The sequence below is a fragment of the Schistocerca americana genome, chromosome 1, assembly GCF_021461395.2.
Source record: "Schistocerca americana isolate TAMUIC-IGC-003095 chromosome 1, iqSchAmer2.1, whole genome shotgun sequence".
In the NCBI taxonomy this organism is placed as follows: domain Eukaryota; kingdom Metazoa; phylum Arthropoda; class Insecta; order Orthoptera; family Acrididae; genus Schistocerca; species Schistocerca americana.
Genome location: NC_060119.1, coordinates 870,672,291 through 870,693,397, shown reverse-complemented (window position 1 = coordinate 870,693,397; position 21,107 = coordinate 870,672,291). Strand labels below are relative to the sequence as shown.

Sequence of the window (21,107 nt, the reverse complement as noted above, 5' to 3'; positions counted from 1 at the left end):
TCGAACACGGGTCTCCTACTCACTAGGCACATTCGCTAAACGCTATTCCTCCCTGGCATGGTTTTGCACAACTGCATGGACTACCCTAGCAAACCTATCTTCTCAATCCAAATTCCCAGTCACGCCTCATACCACTTAGTATTCCCCTAAAATCAAACAGTATTTCAAGAGGCCCTCCAATAGTTTTGTAATAGGATCTCAGCTTCGAACGAAACGGGGATCCTGCGTGAAATCCAGGCATAAATGCTTTAATCAGATGAAACAATATGGTTCCAGATACCTTTCCAAGTCTCCCCCATTTCGTTCGATGTTGAGCTGCTTTTCCAGTACAGTTGGAGAGTTTCTTGCAAAACTGTTTAGGGGCATATTAAATGAGCTGATGCGGGAATGGGAATTTGGATTGAAGAGAGAAGCATGGTAGGGTGGCCCGTGCAGTTGTATAAAGCCACTGTACGGGGGTAATGCAGTGGTCAGCCAACTGCCTAGTGAGCAAGAGATCCAGATTCGAATCCTGACCTCGGTACAAATTTTTATTCGTCGCTTGAGTCTGTATATCTACAGCGTAGATGTTTGTGACATGAAAAGGTCTCTGTAACCATATAGTTTAATAAGATGCACAATTGCCGGTCGAGTAGTAGATCTGTAATAAATAAAATCAATTCTTCGCACTTCACGCGCAACGCCTTTACTTATTCCCACTGATCTGAGTTGTGTACTGCCGACATTTTTTCCTCTTTTTTTCCTGTTTCTGTACTATTACTGTTAAACACAGATATAATTAGAAGTTGTTTTTGATGCCTCTGACGATTACGTCCCTTACCACGATAAGAGACGGTGAACGCCAGCAAAACGAGCCCACTTTCTACTTTGGGTAGAAACCGGACCGTTCTGCACAAATTAGTAACTTTTTCGTTTAAATTGCTATAGCTCAGAATGGCGTTGCATGGTTCTTGTCCGCCGATACATTAACGACGCGCCAATAATACATTTTTATTGCGTTGTGTACCATTATATAAAATGATACTATGCAAATGAGTGGAACGCGTATTGTATACTGTAGAAAGAAGAACTAATCGCGCACGTAAAATAACAAAGATCGACAATGGAACAATCCTACAGCTGCTAAGCATATGTTACTGTTTAACGGTTGGTGTTCTATCCACTGCTGGTTGCGCTTGTACAGTGCACAAAGTGAGATCCTTCGGGTTTTCGAAACGCGACAATACTGTCAAAAATGAAGCAGTAGAATGGTACTTTTTTCTCTTTGAAATTTCCTGATAGCTTCAAAAAATGGGAAGCTGGAAGCACTTATCTCCCGAAAGATTATAACACATTACATTACCACTAAAAAGTAATCGCTTTCAGCATTACTTCTGTATGTTTAATCGCGAAAGGGTGCTGTTACGGGTAGATGGCGGGACGTAATTTCATTGCGGGATAATATGGCACAAAGTAAAGGTTAAGGAACCAGTATATCGATTTTAGGTACTGCGAATCATCTCCACCGCATCTCCCGCGGAATAATTTTGTTGTTACCGGCACGGCCTGAGACGTGGTTCGAAACGGTGTACTTGCATTAGACAAGTCGTAACTTTCCTGTACAAATATCCTAATTTCGTTTTTCATGGTGTCTGGTAATCACAGTACGAGATTACCAAAATTGCTTCTCCTGAAATAGCAAGGATTTTATGAGAATTTGAGCCCAATATCGACAGACTATTAGGCGAAAGACATTGCAATTAAATGTGTTTTTGACATATAAGGTTTGCACCACGTTTCCATACTTAAGTGTCTGTGTCAGTTTGTTGGTAATTATTGGTGTTCTACAAGCAGCGTATATGAGTGAGTTACGTAATTTTATTATTAGCGGGGTGGGGTGGGGGTCTAGTGCAGGAAACGCTGCAGATCACACTGTAAAGCATGTGGCTCTGTTCTGTTACTGGGGCTCCTGCCACTCTGAAGTTAAAGAACTTTCATCTTGTAATCGCTGTTCGCCTTACAAAGCGTGAAGAAATTTGTTAGCTAAGGTAGTTACTCTATTGGATCGCCATTGGCACGCCCTCTTCACTATTCACCCAACGAGAACGCGCCATATTAAGGTGCTGGTCATTCAAATTCTTATCCAGCCGTCCTGATAAACGTTTTCCGTTGTTTCCGTAAATCGGTTAAGGCAAATGCCAGGTCATTTTGTAAAGGATATTGGCGATTTCCAGTACCATCAGTACGCAGTCGGACATTATGCTCCGTCTCCATGAAGTTGTCGTCGACGTGAAGTTAAACCCTGATCTTCGTTCGTTTCTTCTCTTTTCGACATCGTTGAACATCTTTGCTTTTCATCACGACAAACAGTTCTCCACGTATTACCAGAGATCCCAATTAAAACCTGGTTCTGTAAAGAGTTGTCTGTTTCCTTTTTCTCATCTCGTATCTTGCTTTGTAACTGACGGAGCGTATGTGCCTCAAAAATTGAGCCTAAAATCGTATTACATTGTTAATAAAATCAGTATATGAATGGTGTATTTCTTAAACGATTCATGCCGTTCATAAATTTAAGAAGCCTACTTAAATGGAGTTAAACGGAATGATCATGTTTGTCAAATTAATTGTAACTAAGACAAAGGGTAGAGGTTTATAAGGACAACTTGCAAAGTTGCAACCGAAGGTGGCAATTTTTTTTTTTTTTTTTTTTTTTAGCAAGCACTGGAATTACTTGGTGTATGTCAACGGGCAGTGAGATCGTTTTTACGGAAATAGACTTGTACTACACTTAACGATCCTAGGATTTTCCTAATATTGGAAATAAAAAGACTGAAGTTGTTGCTGTTGATATGACTTCTGAATACTGGTATGGCGCATATTAATTACGGCGAATGCGGCATTGGTAATATCTGCAGTCCAATTTACCTTAAGGGGGTAAATCGGAACTCTCTCCCCCACACCAGGACTTTCATAGTAACCCAGAAAAATAAAGAGCATGACAACACGTACTACCGTTCGATAACGGCCTGGCCTGCTGCCGCTACACTTGCGATTTCTTCTTGGAAGCCCGTGGCCCTAAGCACCTGCAGTTCGGTACCACCTGCCTAAGGGCGGCTTGCAGTTCTGCTGCAGTAACGGGGGAGATGCCGCGCTAGGGTCGTGAAATATTTTCACTGTGTAGGTGACCTCTTAGGAACTGCCACCTCAAATACGTGCTTCACATAAACATGTCGCTGTTCTTGACGTGTTGCTCGACTACGCGCTATTACAATCTGGTGAATCTATGGTGGTTAACGGTAACACCTGTCATCAGCACGTGGTGCCGGCAGTCTTGTGCCGGCGATGGTCGTCCCAGTGTCGACTTAATTAGGTACACTCTGTACACGGCGGCACGCGGAAATTGCAGTAGAGCAGTGCCTGCGCAACCTGGGAGGAGTTAGTGTCTCAGTCTCATGATCCGGCAGCGATCACTTTTGGTAGCTCTGTGTGCTGTGAAAGCCAGCTGTAAACTGTCGAAATTCTGTTTAAATGGTTGAGAATATCATTTCGCATTTGGGGTTGCGAACCAGCTGTAGTTTCATCAAGAAGAGAAAGCCACCTAAATCTATAGTCAAATATTTATCTCTAGTACTGGTTTTACAGTTGAAAGTACGTGGGCGCTGTTAAAGCTTGGCTTACATCCCGTACTCAATATCTATTAAGCTGTACGGCCAGGTTCGTGCTGCAGAATGGCGTGTGCAGTACAAATGTAAAGGCACACACATAGTCATTGCTTAAAATCAGTGTCATCATTGTTCGTGTAACTCTTGTCTCATCGCTATTTCGCGCTGGGCAAATTATTTCATTGTTGGTTACGAGACCACATGGGCAGACGTGGTGAACCCATATTCCACTGACATGATTTCTTACTTTCTTACGGCATATTTTCTGAGCATTTTGGTACGAGGTACACGTGATCTTCGGTGGCTCCTTCTAGGGTCCAAAGTAATTGCATATCGTTTAATTTCTTCCCCCATTTATCATTGTGTCTATCGCAATGAAAATACCTGCACCACAGTGAAGGTATCGACTGCTTGCGTTGTGTATATTGTCCGAAGACGAACTTGGTCCATTCACTCACGGCGCTTCCTGTTAACAAAAACTACCAACTTCGCTCCTCACACTCCAGTTTTCATTCCGTACTGCGCGGATCTGTCGGAGGTTTGTTTCTTTGGCAGGTTAGTTGTGTCTTAAGAGCGATATACAGATTTTTGGATAGGTTTAGTGACGAAGACATGACCGATGTGCACCTCATATATGGATTTAGTGTGGCACACGTTGCGATGCTATGCTACTCTTACAGCGACGACACATCTCAGTACTTCTACATCTGAGCTTTGTTGCAATACGCTTTTTTGTGTTGTACGTTTTGGTGATTGATTGCTTATAACAAGATTTTAAGCTGTTGTGAAGAAGCAGACCATTGGTGTAACAAACATAACTGACAATTTACATTGTTGCTCTGTATCGAGCCACCGAAGAGGCTAGACAGTTACACGAAAATACTCCCTGAGGAACCTCTTCAATCTTTTCGATAGGTTTCAGGTTCAGTCTTTATACAGCCACTGATGATGTCATTTGGATGAATAAAATTTCTAGTCGCCGAGCGTCATATAATAAAGCGGACTTCTGTTTGAACTATCCCCGTGCGAATATTCCAGGTTAAGAGGCGCTCCGAGCGTTTCGCAGCTGTCTGTTCCCACATCCGTTTCTGACGGAGTGGATAGGAGAAACGATGTCCTGACGGTGCGGAATTGCCGGCGATCGGCCAGATGGCGGCTGGAATTCATCGCGGGCCTCGCGTGACGGTGGCGGCGGCGTCGATCACGCAGGGATCGATACTGCAGCTGCGGCGCCGGAGGCAGTCGATGTGAGCACCGCATCGCGCACGTATCTGGAAGGTTGCCGGTGGCCAGATACCTGAGTATGTCACACACATGGTTATGCCGTACGATAGCCTCTGGCGTATTAGATATGAAAGAGACCGAAAGGCTGTGGGCCTGCGTTTCGGCAACTGCTGTCAGGGGAAAAGAAAACCATTTATAAGACCAGCAAAAGATGATTTTCATCTTTGTGGTCATAGGGAGTGCAGACATTACAGCGGTTTTTGAGACTGGTAAAGATCTCTTGACAGCTACGGGTACCTTGAGAGTTGCCCTCATGAAAACTTCGGTTGTTCCGCTTATCGTCCACGTAAATAAATGGACAGCGAGACCCCACAGCCAAAACCGTCAAGGAAGGAAAATGCTGGAAGAACACAAAGCGATGGGAGTAGCCTTGTGTGTTTTTGAGACTACTAGGGCCATTGATCCACGTGGAAACTATTGTTGACCAGTTTAGCAACGAATCTGCCGTCGTAGATTACTTAATTCGGAAAGACTGTTGTTTAAACACACGTTTGATCATTTAGACTCAGCTTTCGCTTTATTTCCCTAAATCTTTTGAAAGGTCTCGGTCAGTTTCCTTTCCTATTTCCTCCCCTTCTGCACCCCCGTCCTTCTCCCACAATCCTCTGCTTGGGCTTTTCGTCTCTAATGACATCACTGTCGAAGGAATGTTTAGTCTTACTACTCCTTCCTTCTTTAGCTGATCGAACTATGCTTCAAATCAGTGATTGTCAAACGTATTGGTCAAGAGCTATTATTGACATTGTGGGGCGGCACCTCGAGCCGCATATATATCGATCCTATTATTAATTTGTAATCTACGTAAATTAATATCTTACAAGCAGCCAGTAAAGCAGCTGTATTAAGGGCTTAATAAGTTTCCCACATGCTCCCACGTACTGATCGTTATTAGAATTATATATTAATACCTTCAGCTGCTGACGGGCGTTGATATATATAAACGGGGACAGGTGAAAATGTGTGCTCCGACCGGGACTCGAACCCGGAATCTCCTGCTTATATGGCAGACGCTCTATCCATCTGAGCCACCGAGGGCACAGAGGATAGTGCGACTGCAGGGACTATCTCGCTCACGCCTTCCGTGAGACCCACATTCTCACCTTATATGTCCACACACTACATTCGTAGTGTCCCTACGTAACGTACTTATTCCTCGTGGAACACATTCTTACCAAGTCCCGTAAGAGTTCGGGTAATGTGTGTGCATCCGCACAGAAGAGGAAGGTCATGGCCGGTATTGCCAGAACTATATACTTATGTGGATGTGGGCCGGCCTCTGGTGGCCGAGCGGTTCTAGGCGCTTCAGTCTGGAACCGCGCGACCGCTACGGTCGCAGGTTCGAATCCTGCCTCGGGCATGGATGTGTGTGATATCCTTAGGTTAGTTAGGTTTAAGTAGTTCTAAGCTCTAGGGGACTGATGACCTGAGATGTTAAGGCCCATAGTGCTCAGAACCATTTGAACAATTTTATGTGGATATGGTGTCTGTTCTTTCGGATAAGTCGACTTAAAAGGACCATGGAAGCAGTTGTGACGTTGCTCATCGCAACCTTCGTAGTATTTGTAGACACAAGCGAAGCGTTTGACAGTACAAGTTGGAATAAGATATGTGATAGCTTCTGAAGAGTGGGGATAAAATATAGACAGATGCGTAATCGACAATATCCACAAAAAATTAGTAATAGTTATAATACGAAAAAGCGAGAAAAACGGATGCATATTAGAAAGTATGTAATTCAAGCTTTCAGCATTTTATCACCGCTGTTGAACTAGTATTTCGAAGAAATTGTTAAGAAAGTGAAATGAAAATCCTCAAGGGGAACAGATCGCAGTGCAAAGTGCATACACTAAAAATAGCTCACCTGCCAGAGTCTGTGGAGGATGTCGTCAGAGAACTGTCGAGTGATACAGGCAGCCTATTTAGTGTAGCATAGTCTGCCGAGAAACGGTGCTTATCTCAGACGTTCAGATCCCATTAAGAGAATTTTACAACTGAATTCCGGGTTTGATGGCGATAGTATCGGTTTTTGATTGCTTACTGAGTTGTGTAATGTCTCAGGTAGTGGTGAAGGTGATACATGACCAATTTCGTTTTATGAGCGTCATCAGAGGTGGGCGGGAAACTTAGTGGGCAAAGGCGCCAGTGCCCTGGACGAAATTTTAGTTATAAAGCAACTACATGTATTTTGTAATGTGTGCATTACACAAGTGCAGTATGTTTTTTTCTCTCTTTCAGGTACGTGTGTGAATACACCGGCTTCAGCCTGCATGTCCCTCTGTTGTCATTGCGTTGATTCTATCTGGCGTTCGTGTGTTTGGAGCTGCCACATGACAGTCATGTCGAACCGAACTCAGTATGTATAAATTGTCATTTGCATTCTCTCTAAGAGATCTCCGCAATATTGTAAAAATATTGGGAGACAGCTAAATGAATACTTGTACAAGAACAGCATGCATTACACGGCGACGTGTGGCCCTGCTGCGAAAGTGTCAACTACAGCTATTTATTTCCAGTGGAGCCATTTTCCACAGTTTTGTAACGCAAGGAAATTCCTCCTCTGTTGTACTTGGTACAAAGGACAGCTTCGCTGTCGATATTAGTTATTGTTTAACACCACAAACAGTCATTAAAATTCCATAAACACCATTTTGTTCTCGGTTGGATGCAGTTTTAACCTGCTTGTAAATGATGACATGCTTGTAGCGTAAGCGTCGTTATTGCATATAAGAGCAGCAGGGAAGAGTTGTACAAAAGAAGCGCAGCTGTCGCCTGAACAAAAACATGACATTAATACAAGAAGAGAGTAAACGACGACAAACATATTATTAGGAAAAACCAGCAATAGCTCCGCTAATTTCGGGTTCTACAATACTCTTGTGTCTCAGTCAAGTTCCGCACTCCAGTATTAAAACTCCTGAGATTGTAGTTCTGTGAAAAATGATAAGATTCAGATGGGCGCCTTCGTCTTTGCCAAGATAATACAGAAATCACATTCACAATTACTCACATATGCGTTGATTTACAGGGGCTTTACATGACATAAATGAACATCTTCTGAGACAAGTATTACGTTTGTCCTAGGACAGTAAACACCTTGAAGAAGCAGGGTTAGGCACAAGAGCTTCCATCTCATCGAAGTCCCACATACTACTAGAGGTATGAAATTTTAGTCTTGAGGAAGAAGTTACTGAAAATTGTCTCTAGCGCAGCAAAAACTGGAAGTGAAACGTGGATGGTGACGAAATCACAGAAGAAGAAATTAGAAGGTTTTTAATTTACTCGTACAAAAGAAAATTAAAATTTGCTTGGAGGGCCACTGGAAAACTAAGCAAAGGAAGTAGCATAAGGTTATACTAAAATTGCAAGAGTAGATGTTTGTAGGGGTTGTGTAAATAGGGAGTAGAAAATTTGCAGTAAATGGTAACGCGACAAACAGCACGGAATCGGCGGGTTTTGCATACATAAATCCAATCTAGCTGTTTATACAAAATCTTGCTGAATTCGGTATTTTCTCCTTTCCCGTCTATAAATGCCGTACATTTAAAGACAGCGAGTGTTTGAATTGGTAAACGATGGTTATTTAATATTCAGATTGATCTTGACATTTTTTTTCTTCAAGCTGAGATACGCATATAACCTTTAAATGACCATATATTTCCCTCATAAAGAACTGATACCTAGATGTGATGTTAGCTGGTAACAGCTCTAGCTCGCGACTTCAAACTTCCCGACCATTATGTACAACAAATGGTGGCAAAAGCTATGCGATTTGCAGATGTCTTTAATCCTGTGCATCAACTGAAATTAATTTTTTTTTTTTTTTTTTTTTTTTTTTTTTTTTTTTTTTTTTTTTTTTTCGGCACTTAAGCTTTACGGACACGTAACTCCACATGGCGCCTGCGCAGTTTACTGTTACCAGCCAAACATCGAACTTAAGTACAGATCAGGCTATCACTACTGACTTACTAGACAAAATAGTAAAAATATTGCACTCTAGAAACATGTTTGGGTGACGTGTGTTCTGTGCCGTGATCGGCCTAAAGAAGCAAACCAAGAACACGCCATTTTGATTTCGTGGTTGCTAAAGTAATTGGCAGTATTCATCTTTATAATTGTGCACTACGTAAATATGGAGTTTAACTGATGCTCCGTATTAAAAATCTATCCAAAACGCGTTGGGGAATGTGACGTGTTATGCTTAAGCCAGTTGGCTTCTACGTTGAAATAAAAACTCGATGCGCCAGTTGTCATATTATAGTGGAGTGCTGATAGTTTGGGGCTTAATATCTCAGCAGAGAATTCTATAGTTTCGATAAACCTCTCTTTTGGAAAACTTCTAACGATGTTTAGTTGCCGTCGTTTTGTTCACTAATTGATTAGATTTAGTACATGTCAGGTGAAGGTTGATGAGGGTGATGATGGATAGATATATTTTCATTTTCAACATAACATTGAAAAAACAGTGAAATACTACAAAAATAAATTAGCTCAAAAATGGTTCTTTCCTTCCGTATGTATAAGACAAGGAGGAATCAGAAACCTCGCACTGGAATAACCGGTAAAAGGGAGAAATTGTAGGGCTGAAAAGGTAGCATCACACTATTCAAAATAATGACAAATATAGATCAATAAAAACAAAAGCCGAGCTCATAAACTTTCCTGCGCTTTGGATGCATCCGATTTTATTACGGATTATATCAGGGCAGTGCAGTCACTGTGCATAATATAAGCAATAGACTTTTCATGTTTCCTTAAACGTGCTGTAGAGTTAAGATTTTCTTAATATTAAGTAAGTATCCAGTAGTCATTCAGGAGACGGTTGAAGCTAACGTCATCTCGTTTCTACTGTTAAGAAATAACCACGAGATAAGACAAAGAAAACAAAGAACACTCTCTAATGAGATTGTTGGTATAGTTGGAACACTGACAGGCCATAACTCAGCAAAACACAAAAAAGCGCATTTTGAAATATTTTTACTTTCGTACGTGTTTTTCTCCCATGAGTAAGGTTATCAGAAACATATGCTGGACTGGCTTAAACAGGGATCAGCGAATAATCTGGGTTGTCTAGCATGAGCAGTTATCGCAATGTTGTGACGAACGAGAATGAGCCGCGAAATTCCATAACAAATTTACCCGCTCTTTCTCAAAGCGGGGGTACCACAATCTTACCGCTGCCTAAGCTTTTTTGCTACACGACCCATAATTGACCATTGTTTCAGGGACAAGGTGGTGGTAAAACGACTGAACCAAAGGACTGTTTCAGACAAGGTGTCCAACACAGATATCTGTTGTGAATTTTTAATACATCGCAATCTTGAAGGGAAGCAACGTTCTATTCTTTTCCGTTAGTTATCAAATAGCTAACTGAAACACTCGTAAGCAACACATTTATCGGTGTTTCTATGAAGAAATCATGCGTCGGTCTCGTACGCTTATGAAACTTAAATAAAGGTAGCAGGAAAAGAGAAAATGAAGATTGCTTTTGAATGTCCGTTGAGTAGAGGTCCTTAGAAACAAAGCCTTAGCTGTAAAGCTGTCCTCAAATCGAAGATTATTTTGAACACCACAGCGCTTCACTAGGCATGGTCTTGTTGGAGGTGGTATGCCGTTCTTTTCTTTGAATTGACTTACCCAACCAGTTAATGGGGAAACTACAGTTAAATGTGGATTCCGAACCACGGTGTAACTCGGCATTTTTCCCGTCAACAGAAATTGCGAGAGGCGAAAGAAGTGACATGTGACAGATTGAAGTCGTGGGATTGACCGGGAATCGAACCCGAGTTCTTTGTACAAAGTGTGGCATTTTACAACTGGGATACCGAGTCGCACGTGGTCGCAGTAGACGTCTTAAATGACAGGCACCTGAGATGTAACGAAGGAAAATAACTTTTGAAATGAAGATTGCTGACGAGATTGACTCAATATATAGTGTAAAATAAACAAAACGGGAAAGAAATGGTAGGATTCATTCTCGAGTATGCAGAATGTCGTAACGAAGGAAAAATTAGAAGATAGCACTGACAGAAAGAGAAACCTTAAAATGGATTGTCATTCTGCTGTCACATCGGAAACTCGCTTAGGGTTCGTGGGAATAATAGAGAGATCGGGCGGTGTAAAGAGGCATGTAGGCAGTCATTTTACCCCTCTCTCCACAAAAGGATAGAATACGACAAAAAATCGGTAATATTGGTACGATGTATCCTCCGCTGTGTACTGTACAATGGCTTGAGTAATACTTAGATGTATAAGTATTACTCGTCTCCTGCAACTGGCTTTCTATTGTTTTTATCCGTACATGTTTCATCTGTTTCCAGCATTTTTAGTATTCTACAAGAAAACAAATGTAATAACTGATTGCCTAACTACAAATATTTTGTTAAGAAATGGTTCAAATGGGTCTGAGCACTATGGGACTTAACATATGAGGTCATCAGTCCCATAGAACTTATAACTACTTAAACCTGACTAACCTAAGGACATTACACACATCCATTCCCGAGGCAGGATTCGAACCCGCGGCCATAGCGGTCGCGCGGTTCCACACTGTAGCCCCTAGAACCGCTCGGCCACTCTAGCCGGCTTTTGTTTAGAGATACGCAGTGGTTCATAGCACCACATGTAACTCAAAAGAGAATATTTGTAGTTACGCGAATAATAATGTATTTAAGTTACCCTGTAGACCACTGAAGACACGAAGCAGGTGAGAGAAACAAGATAGGTTAAATAAAAATGAAAATTCAGTTAAAACAGGCGAGTAACAATTATTCTTGTCTATAAAACAAGCAGCACCGAAGTAGCAGTTAACGGAGAATGGTTGCAGATATTTACAATATAATTTAAAAAATAGTTATTTGGGACATGTCCGAAAGAACAGACGCCGTAAGTTGATAATTTGAGTCCGACAGATGACATGCTAGGATAGTCCATGCAGTTGCGATGACCACTGTGTGGAAGTGGTCAACGGATCTGCCTAGTAAGCAGGAGGCCCGGGTTCAGGCTTGGTCCCGAACAAATTTCCAACTTTCCCCATTGATTTAAATTAGTGCCCCCTGGCAGCTAATGTCATTAATTCCTTTGTACCTTAAAAGAATTGTTAACGTAATTTTGCGTATTAATCTACTGTAGGGGCAAACGAAACAAATGCAGTGAGCCTTATGACGATGGGAGGAAGAGCTGTCAGCTTTGGGCGCTACCGAATCTGCGAAACAGTAACGCTTCTGTCTGACTTTACCCTCTGTCCAACTTTGCTTACTGTACCTAACAGAGAACGAACAAAAGTTTTCAAAAATGGGTTTTTGTCCTAGCGGGGAGAAACTTGTTTGATAACTCAAACCTACTTTGCCGTATCGTAAGCCCCGTGGTCGGAATATCCGTCGCAGAAGTTAGCGATTGGGCTCCTTCCCCCCCTCCCCCACACCCTGCTCGCGTATTTTATGTTACGATCTTCTGAAGGCTTCGATCAATGATATGTTATAAATAGCATTTAATTGTAACAAATCCAGTCAAGAACGACGCGATTTTGGATATTTAGTGTACCGCTGTCATAAAACGGCGTTCTTTCATAATACGCGAGTTACAACACGATAATAAATAAATCCGAAGAAGCTCAATGTGCTGGTGCTTACGCACAGCATATATTCACAACAAAAGCAAAACGAGGATAATGGAATGTAGTCAAATTAAGTCGGGTGATGCTGAGGGAATTAGATTAGGAAATGAGACACTTAAAGTAGTATAGGAGTTCTGCTATTTGGGGAGCAAAATAACTGATGATGGTCGAAGTAGAGAGGATATAAAATGTAGACTGACAATGGCAAGGAAAGCGTTTCTGAAGAAGAGAAATTTGTTAACATCGAGTATAGATTTAAGTGTCAGGAAGTCGTTTCTGAAAGTATTTGTATGGAGTGTAGCCTTGTATGGAAGTGAAACATGGACGATAAATAGTTTGGACAAGAAGAGAATAGAAGCTTTCGAAATGTGGTGCTACGGAAGAATGCTGAAGATGACATGGGTAGGTCACATAACTAATGAGGAGGTATTGAACAGAATTGACGAGAAGAGGAGTTTGTGGCACAACTTGGCCAGAAGAAGGGATCGGTTGGTAGGACTTGTTCTGAGGCATCAAAGGATCACCAATTTAGTACTGGAGAGCAGCGTGGAGGGTAAAAGTCGTAGAGGGAGGCCAAGAGATGAATACACTAAGCAGATACAGAAGGATGTAGATTGCAGTAGGTACTGGGAGATGAGGAAGCTTGCGCAGGATAGAGTAGCATGGAGAGCTGCATCAAACCAGTCTATGGACTAAAGACAACAACAACAACAACATATTCACATGCGGTAAGTTGTAACAACAACAAAATCACCAAATACAGGCTTCAACTGCAAGCAAAAAACACAGTCCAACGTCTCCTGGGTTCTGCTTGGGACGTAGAGATTGGTCTTGTTCCTTATTGGTTCTGCTGTATGTGACACGTTGCCGAAATATAGCGGAACGTAAGTAGAGTTTTGCGTAACGAAATGACTCCTCATCGTGAAATAGCAAGGAGTGACGTCACAAAATTCGTACAGCTCCACGTCAGCGGTGGCTAACTCGTCCCGCGAGTGGATCGCTCAAGTTCGAAAACGCGGTATTGCGATTTCGAGTTGGAGGTGTGTGGACAAAGCAGAGTGAGTCAGAGGGCGGCGCGATCAGCTGCGGCTGGGCACAGGAATAGCCTTGGCGGCGCTCACGTGACGCCGCGGCTCACGTGCCTGTCTGGCGCCGCGCCAGCAGCCGCGGTCCAGGTTCGCACCCCGGTCTCTAGACTGCGCCCAGCCCTTGTGAAACCGTAACGTCCACACTCGTTCACATGGTTCGGCTATGATAACGTCTGAACATTGCGGGCCTCTGAACTTCAGGTTTATTCCTGTCTCCTTCACGTGTTGTTTCGTTTTTAGAATCAGGTCATTATACTGCAGCAGCTTCCCATTTTCCTTCCACTTCTATCGTGTCCTCCCATCTCCTCCCACCCTCGCTCCTTCATACTCAATCAATCAGCTTCGTTTGTTACAGCTTTAATGTTAACGAGCTGCAGTGCCTCTCGTTGCCCTGGGTGTTTAATATCTGCCACACAAAGTGATTGATCCTGTGCCTTGGGGACTGTAGTAATAGAAATAACTGTCAAACACAGACTAAAATATCTCCTAGGGCATGTCATATATAGCAACGCATCTAATCGATCAATAAGAGTTTGCAGTGATGTTTATCATTGTCGAACTTTCGCTCCTTCCGCGATCTAGTGACATCTGATAGCACGAGCTCCAAGGCGGGCAAAGCCGCTGTAATTTGTCGGGATAGGAATTATGGTCAGTTTACCGTGATATTTAGTTTGTTAAACAGTTTTTCTTCATTGTTTCATCTGAATGTAGAACTTCGTAGTAAGTCGCCCCAGAACTCTTGAACTAAATCAGTTGAGTACTTTCAGAGATGTTTGGTAACAATCTCTCTCTCTCTCTCTCTCTCTCTCTCTCTCTCTCTCTCTCTCTCTCTCTCTCTCTCTCTCTACCCCCCCCCTCCCCCCCCCCCCCCCCCACACACACACACACTCTGAAGAGCCAAAGACTCCGATACAACTGCTTAATATAGTGTAGGGGCCCCGAGAGCACGCAGAAGTGCCGCGACACGACGTGACATGGACTCCGTTAATGTCTGAATTGGTGCTGTAGGGAACTGACACCATGAATCCTATAGGGCTGTCCATACATCCGTAAGAGTAAGAGGGGGTGGAGATCTCTTCTGAACAACACGTCGCGAGGCATATCAGATATGCTCCATAATGTTCATGTCAGGGAGGTTGGTGGCCAGTGTAAGTGTTTAAACTCAGTAAAGTGTACCTGCAGCAGTTCTGGACATGTCGGGTGTCGCATTGTCGTGTTGAAATTGCCCAACTTCGTCGGAATGCACAATGGACATGAATGGATGTACGTGATCAGACAGGATGCTTACGTACCTGTCACCTGTCAATCGTATCTAGACGTATCAGGGGTCCCATATCACTCCAACTGCACACACGCCACGCCATTACAGAGCCTCCACCAGCTTGAACAGTCCCCTGCTGACATAGAGGGTCCATTGGATTCATGAGGTTGTCTCCATACCCACACATGTCCATCCGATAGATAAAATCTGAAACGAGACTCGTCCGACGAGGCAACATGTTTCCAGACATCAGCAGTTTAGTGTCGCTGTTGACGGGCCTTGGCGAGGCGTAAAACTTTGTGCCGTGCAGTCATCAAGAGTACACGAGTGGGCCTTCGGCTCCGAAAGTCCATATCAATGATGTTTCATTGAATGGTTCGCATGCTGGCACTTGCTGATGGCCCAGCTTTGAAATCTGCAACAATTTGGGGAAGGGCTGCACTTTTGCCACGTTGAATAACACTCTTCAGTCGTCGTTGGCCCCGTTCTTGCAGGACCTTTTTCCGGCCTCAGCGATTTCGGAGATGTGATGTTTTACCGCATTTCTGATGTTCACGGTACGTTCGTGAAATGGTCATACGGGAAAATCCCCACTCCATCGCCGCCTCTGAGGTGCTGAGTCCGATCGCTAGTGCGCAGACTATCACACCACGTTCAAACTCACTTAAATCTTGATAACTTGTTATTGTTGCAGCAGTAATCGATCTAACTACTGCACCGGAAATTTGTCTTGTTATGTAGGCGTTGCCGACCGCAGAGCCATGTTGTCTGTTTACATATCTCTGTATTGGAATACACATGCCTATACCAGTCTCTTTGGCGCTTCAATATAATTAACCATTTTTTTTTTCCACGTAGATTCATTGTAGGCCGCCTTCGTTCCTTGTTCGGTCAATCCATCTGATCTTCAGCAGGCTTTTGCTTAACATAAGCAACCACTATATTTTAAACGAGAACATTGGTAGAACATGCGAATAGGATAAAATTTCGCTTACTTGTAACTGTGTATCTGCTGTATTTGCTCCCGCGAAGATGGTTTGCCGACCTCGCAGGCGGCTGGGAAAGAATGAGAGTGCGATTACTGTTAACGTCGAACCTATCAGTGTCCTTCAGTCTTGAGTATGATGCGTTCCCATTATGTAATATATGCGAATGACTAGGAGAGATATTTGAATAGCAGTGTGGGAGTGCAGTTTATGCTTCAATGATGAGAGCTGATGCTAGTGAATGAATGATGAACTACTTGGAATTATTCAGAAATTTTAACAGAAGATGCAACTAAGTTTACAAATAGTCTTAGTATATTGTAGACATTCCTCACTACAACCGTTCATGATACGACTTAACCATGAAATGTACGCGATTCATACAAGATTACATCCAGACTTGTCCATTCACGCGTCTTTATTTATCTGCATCTGTTTTGTTCCTTCTTATATTCTAATCGAATATTGGGAACAGACTGGAGTGAGAGACGGAATTACGACTAATCAAAATGAATTAGAAGTAGGCGTGGCCTAGCCATATGGGAGGTACAAGGACTAAGGAAGTAAATTTTCTGGATTCTAGTAGATAATGAAAGACCGACGCGACGAACAAATTAAAGTTGGTTACACGACGTTAGAATTATCTTACGTACGTTAAAAGATAAAGTAGATATCACATTGGAAACGGACTTTACCGAGTTTTTTTTTTATTCAGATGGAAACGATATGGACGTTTCAGTGTTACGTTTAATTTATTGCCTTTTCAAACTAGTTAGCAACACACTGAGTACAGTAAACATCGCTTTATTCTGGTATTTGATTTCGCTTTCGCCTGGAACTCATCCAACATCCACTGGCACTGAGCATTATAACCATGCTACTTTGTTCATCCCGGGGTTGAAAAGGGGGAGGGCGGGGGGGGGGGGGGGTGTATTGCCTGCACATTTGAAAAATGAAAGAAGTGGAATGGGAACAATGTCGAGCTAAGTCGAAGACAATAGTTTCTTCGTGGATGTTCAGCTGACAAGTTTCAAACGTCCTTCGACTAAGGAAAACTGTAAATGACAGCAGCGGCTCGACGATAGCGCCTGTTTAGGGGGTGGACAAAAAAATGGAAACGCCATGAACACAACACATTGACTAATACGGCGTTGGAAATCCGTTTGCATTCGAAACAGCTTCCAGTCGTCTCGAAATGGATAAATACAGGCCCTGTATGGTTTTCAAAAGATTGTTACACCATTTGTCATGCAAAATAGTGGAAACTTCAAATGACGATGATGGAGGTGCAAAGGTGATCATACACCCTTCTCCCCAAAGTAGGGCTCAAAGGTTCGATAATGCTGAATTTTCAATACATCCACGTGCTCACAAAACCAGTCTTGGGCGATGCGAGTTGTATGAACAGTGGCCATATCGTCTTGAAATGCTGCATCACCATTGGGGAACAAACATTGTACCATTGGATGGACTTGATCATCCAAAATGGTCACGTAATTCTTGGGCGTAAAGTTAAATAGCATATACTGTAGATAGACAGATAAACCCAAGCAATTAATGCGGAAACTCACATTTTCACGAGTGGTGTTGGCATACGAGGACAACTTAAGTTTATATGTGGATATATTCATTGGCGGTGTTCTTCTTTGCTGTAATCGCGGTAAAGTGTGTATTTCACTAACAACATTGTTCATACAGACAAATTACAGAATTATGTCATAGTTCTTAATTGTGTAATGTTTTACTACATGTATTATTTTTTCATGGTGTTAACTCAAACAAACTTGGTGCCCGTTTCTTTAAATCCTATAGCTGTCGGAGGTAATAAACTTCTCTATATTATTACGATACTTTCTGCCTTTTAGACAACAAAGTCCAATTCGGTCCTAGAAAACAGTGAGCGTTTATACGGAGTTCTTCCCCCTTGAGTTCAAAAGATGCGGTAGTCTCCTCTAACACTTATCGCCCATGAAATGGTTGAACTCAACAGGCAAAAGTTTAGCCTGTTAAAAAGACTTTCATGGAACAGTTACGATTGAAGTAACAGATAAAGCATTAAACCTTGATCGCGAAATCTGAAGTCAGAAGCGCCGCTTGAAATAGTACGTAACTGCCCGTGAGCAACACCACTATGAACAGGACAAGACAACACTCTACTGATCTGAGCGTTGAGCAATGTTATGTAAACAGGTAACGGGCCACTTTGCCCGCAAACATAGCTACAACCGAGATAATTTCTTCAAAGAAAATCACAGTACACTTCAGTGGAAGAGACTTGATGAACTGCTGTAAATCTAAAGTATTCTCAGGAAAGTGAGAGCTTCCTTCAGAGATTCGAGTACCCAGTAATAACTCGGCATGCTGATTCTGTAGTCGCATACATGCGACAATCGTAATCACAAGAAGTTTTAAGTGAAGAGTAGTAGGCGTCCCACTCAGACCAGAAACGGCTCATTCGATTATTACTGTACCCCGCATCTGACCTAGTCCACAGAGCGATGTTGCGCAGTAGTTACGGCTTTCGACTCGTATGCCAAATAACAAAACTGAACTTCCTGCTCCGTCGTCGGTATTTAGATTTCTATGGTTAGTCTAAGTTAGTTTGTATGGCTTTAGCGACCATTGCTTCCCACTGCCACCTGAAAGATCCACACAGCACTCGTCGCATCAAGTTAACACTGAACTTCATAAAAAGAGCTGCACCCAGAGGGACAAGGCAGAGTGCGATCATTTTTGGCAGGCAGGTCGGTGGTATCACACCACATGAAAGGATTACACTTTCAGCTATGAAGGACCAGCGTGTATTGCGCTAAACGGCGCCAGAACTTACATGTTAGTGTTGCGTCGGGCTCATATGATTGTGAATATAAGCGTCCAGACGTCGCAGCATGTTATTCTACAAGTTTCAGATGTAGTCCTGTGAAAACCCTATGCCGTTTGCACCTGGGCGCGCAGTTCTGCATTTTCGTGGGTGGAGGTGAAGTCCTGATGACACGCTCCATGGGACTCTTTCTCAATCTGGAAGAGATCGGACGATGCGGCTAACCATGCCAGAGTATCAACAGCCGCACGACGCGTTCGAAAGTGGCAGCGGTACGAGGACGAGAGATGTCCCGTTGAAAAAGAGCATGGGCGTGGGCGTTCTGGACAACAGAGCTGCTGGCTGCAGGTCCTCATCCATTCTTCAGTGAAGCTGTCACAGATCCCATTGGAACACTATCGGTGACCAAGCACCATACAATATTACACAGCAAACCATTACACGAAACCATTACACGAGGTTGGCTGGCTGAATAATGGGAGACGACAAAAACACTCTTCGTGGCGCTCTCCACTGTCTCTCCAGGCACGGACTCGGTCGTTTTCGCCTCCAAGGCAGCAGCGAGACTCGTCCGAAACTTGATCTGCTGCCAGTCTTTAGGACCCGCGCGATGCTACGGTGGTGTGATTGGTAGGCGTCCTAACGGCCAACAGTCGCTTGCCAATGGTACTAGCACTTAACGGTATGTTGCACAGAAGGCAGGACAGCCCGCTGAATGGCCCCTATCGTTGCCGTTGGATCCGCTCGCATTTGGCAGGCAATCTGCCGGTTCTCCCTCCTCGTTGTACGCGTCAGACGCCCAGATCCTTCCTGTATCCTTAGCCACCACCAGCTGGGAATGGTGGTGTCCACACGAACGGTTTGGCGCGCAATGCGGTAGGACCACCCAGCCTTCTTCAGCTCTATGATACGGTTCTCTCGAACTCACCTAGCTGGGGAAACTCCTGTCGGACGTGTTGCCTGGACATGGTGCACGTTCAGAGACTGATGCAACCCGCTGTCGTAGGGGGCTGTTGTATCAACCGATGAGCACGTCGTCATGGCCAGCTCAAGCTCCCTTAGTGCACAGCAGACCTGAAAAGTAATCATCGGCGTAGCTGATGGTGTACGACATACCTACCCAGTTTGCTGTGGACCGGTCAGGTTCTTTTGGGTGCAGTTCTTTTTATTACGATGATTGTTGTTCATATTGCTGGGAGTACAGGAATAGTGTTGGCTCAGCCTCGTTAGCAATAGTTGGAGAGAGGGATGTTGACCGTGAGAATTAGTCTGCTTAGAAGACACAAAGCGCCTCAAATTTCCAAACCTTGTAACCTCCCCCTCACTTACCGGCGTTAATGACAGTGAAAAATGAAACCGCGTGTACCTAATGGGAGTTTTGGAAAAGCAATCGTCACCGAAGTTAACCTGTCGGTAAAGAGGGAGGAAAGGGTTACATCTAAATGAAAGGAAAAGTGCTAATGAAACTGGTGGAAATTAATTTTGAAAAGGGGTAAAGTTAATAAAGAAGGTAAAATGTGCAGCCGTTACGTTAACAATTAACTAGCGGTAATTAGGTATTTGAGATTTGGGGGAAATCACGGTCGCCAGTCCTAAGGACAATTACTATAGTAACTGAAAAAGAAAGGTTATTACACATATAATTAACACTAGAAGCGTGGCAACTGAAGGTTGACATGTGTAGTGTGAAAACTGAAAGTTTGTCAGAAGTAATAAATTTCGCTACACTCTGACTTAATTTAGCAAAAGAATTAATAAAACCGGAAAATCGAAAGTTAATTTAGTGACTGAAGTTAATAGTGAGCTTTCTTTCTGAAGCACATCGAAATCCAGTAAAATACGGTTAGTCTTGGACTACCTCAACAATCATTTCAAAAGCTACTTGAATCTACGCAATTTAGAAATAAGAGAATTAACTTTGAACTTGAATTAAATGATTCTGAACAATTAACAATAGTAAAATTTAGTACGTACCAAGCTGAGCTGCAGTCACAGGTAAGCTAAAATATGCTAACAAAACTCGCACTCTAAATTTGTGCTCGTGTAACCTAAATATTGTAGCCAGCTACTGAACTTTGAAATTAAAGCAGTGAAATCTAATTATATTATTTTAATGCTGGCGTTTGAATTTCAACGACACTCGGGTTCATTTCGGAAAAGGAAGGGACCCTGCTTGGCAATGCAATTGGGACAATGAGCAACAAAGGTTCATGCTAAGTTGCTGTAATTTTGCGAGGCAAATGGAACAATTTGAAAAGCTGAGGTCTGCCATACAGTTCTGAAACTTTACGTGCTTTTAGTCTTCCTTGTTGGTTGATTGAAGGTTTGAAGCCGTCGATCGAGGAGGTGGCGACAGTCACTCATTGTCGGCCGTCGCTGTTGCAGAAGCTGGATGTTGGCGCGCCTTCTTCTCG

The 21,107-nt window shown here is 43.1% G+C and overlaps 1 protein-coding gene and 1 non-coding gene across 2 annotated transcripts in view; one reads left to right on the top strand and one right to left on the bottom strand.

Moving 5' to 3' along the window:
• LOC124613967 (clustered mitochondria protein homolog) overlaps window positions 1-21,107 on the top strand; it is a 362,940-nt gene that overhangs the window by 162,249 nt on the left and 179,584 nt on the right. The window lies entirely within an intron of this gene.
• On the bottom strand, window positions 5,887-5,961 carry Trnai-uau. Its single transcript has one exon. It is a non-coding gene; the product is annotated as a tRNA-Ile (tRNA).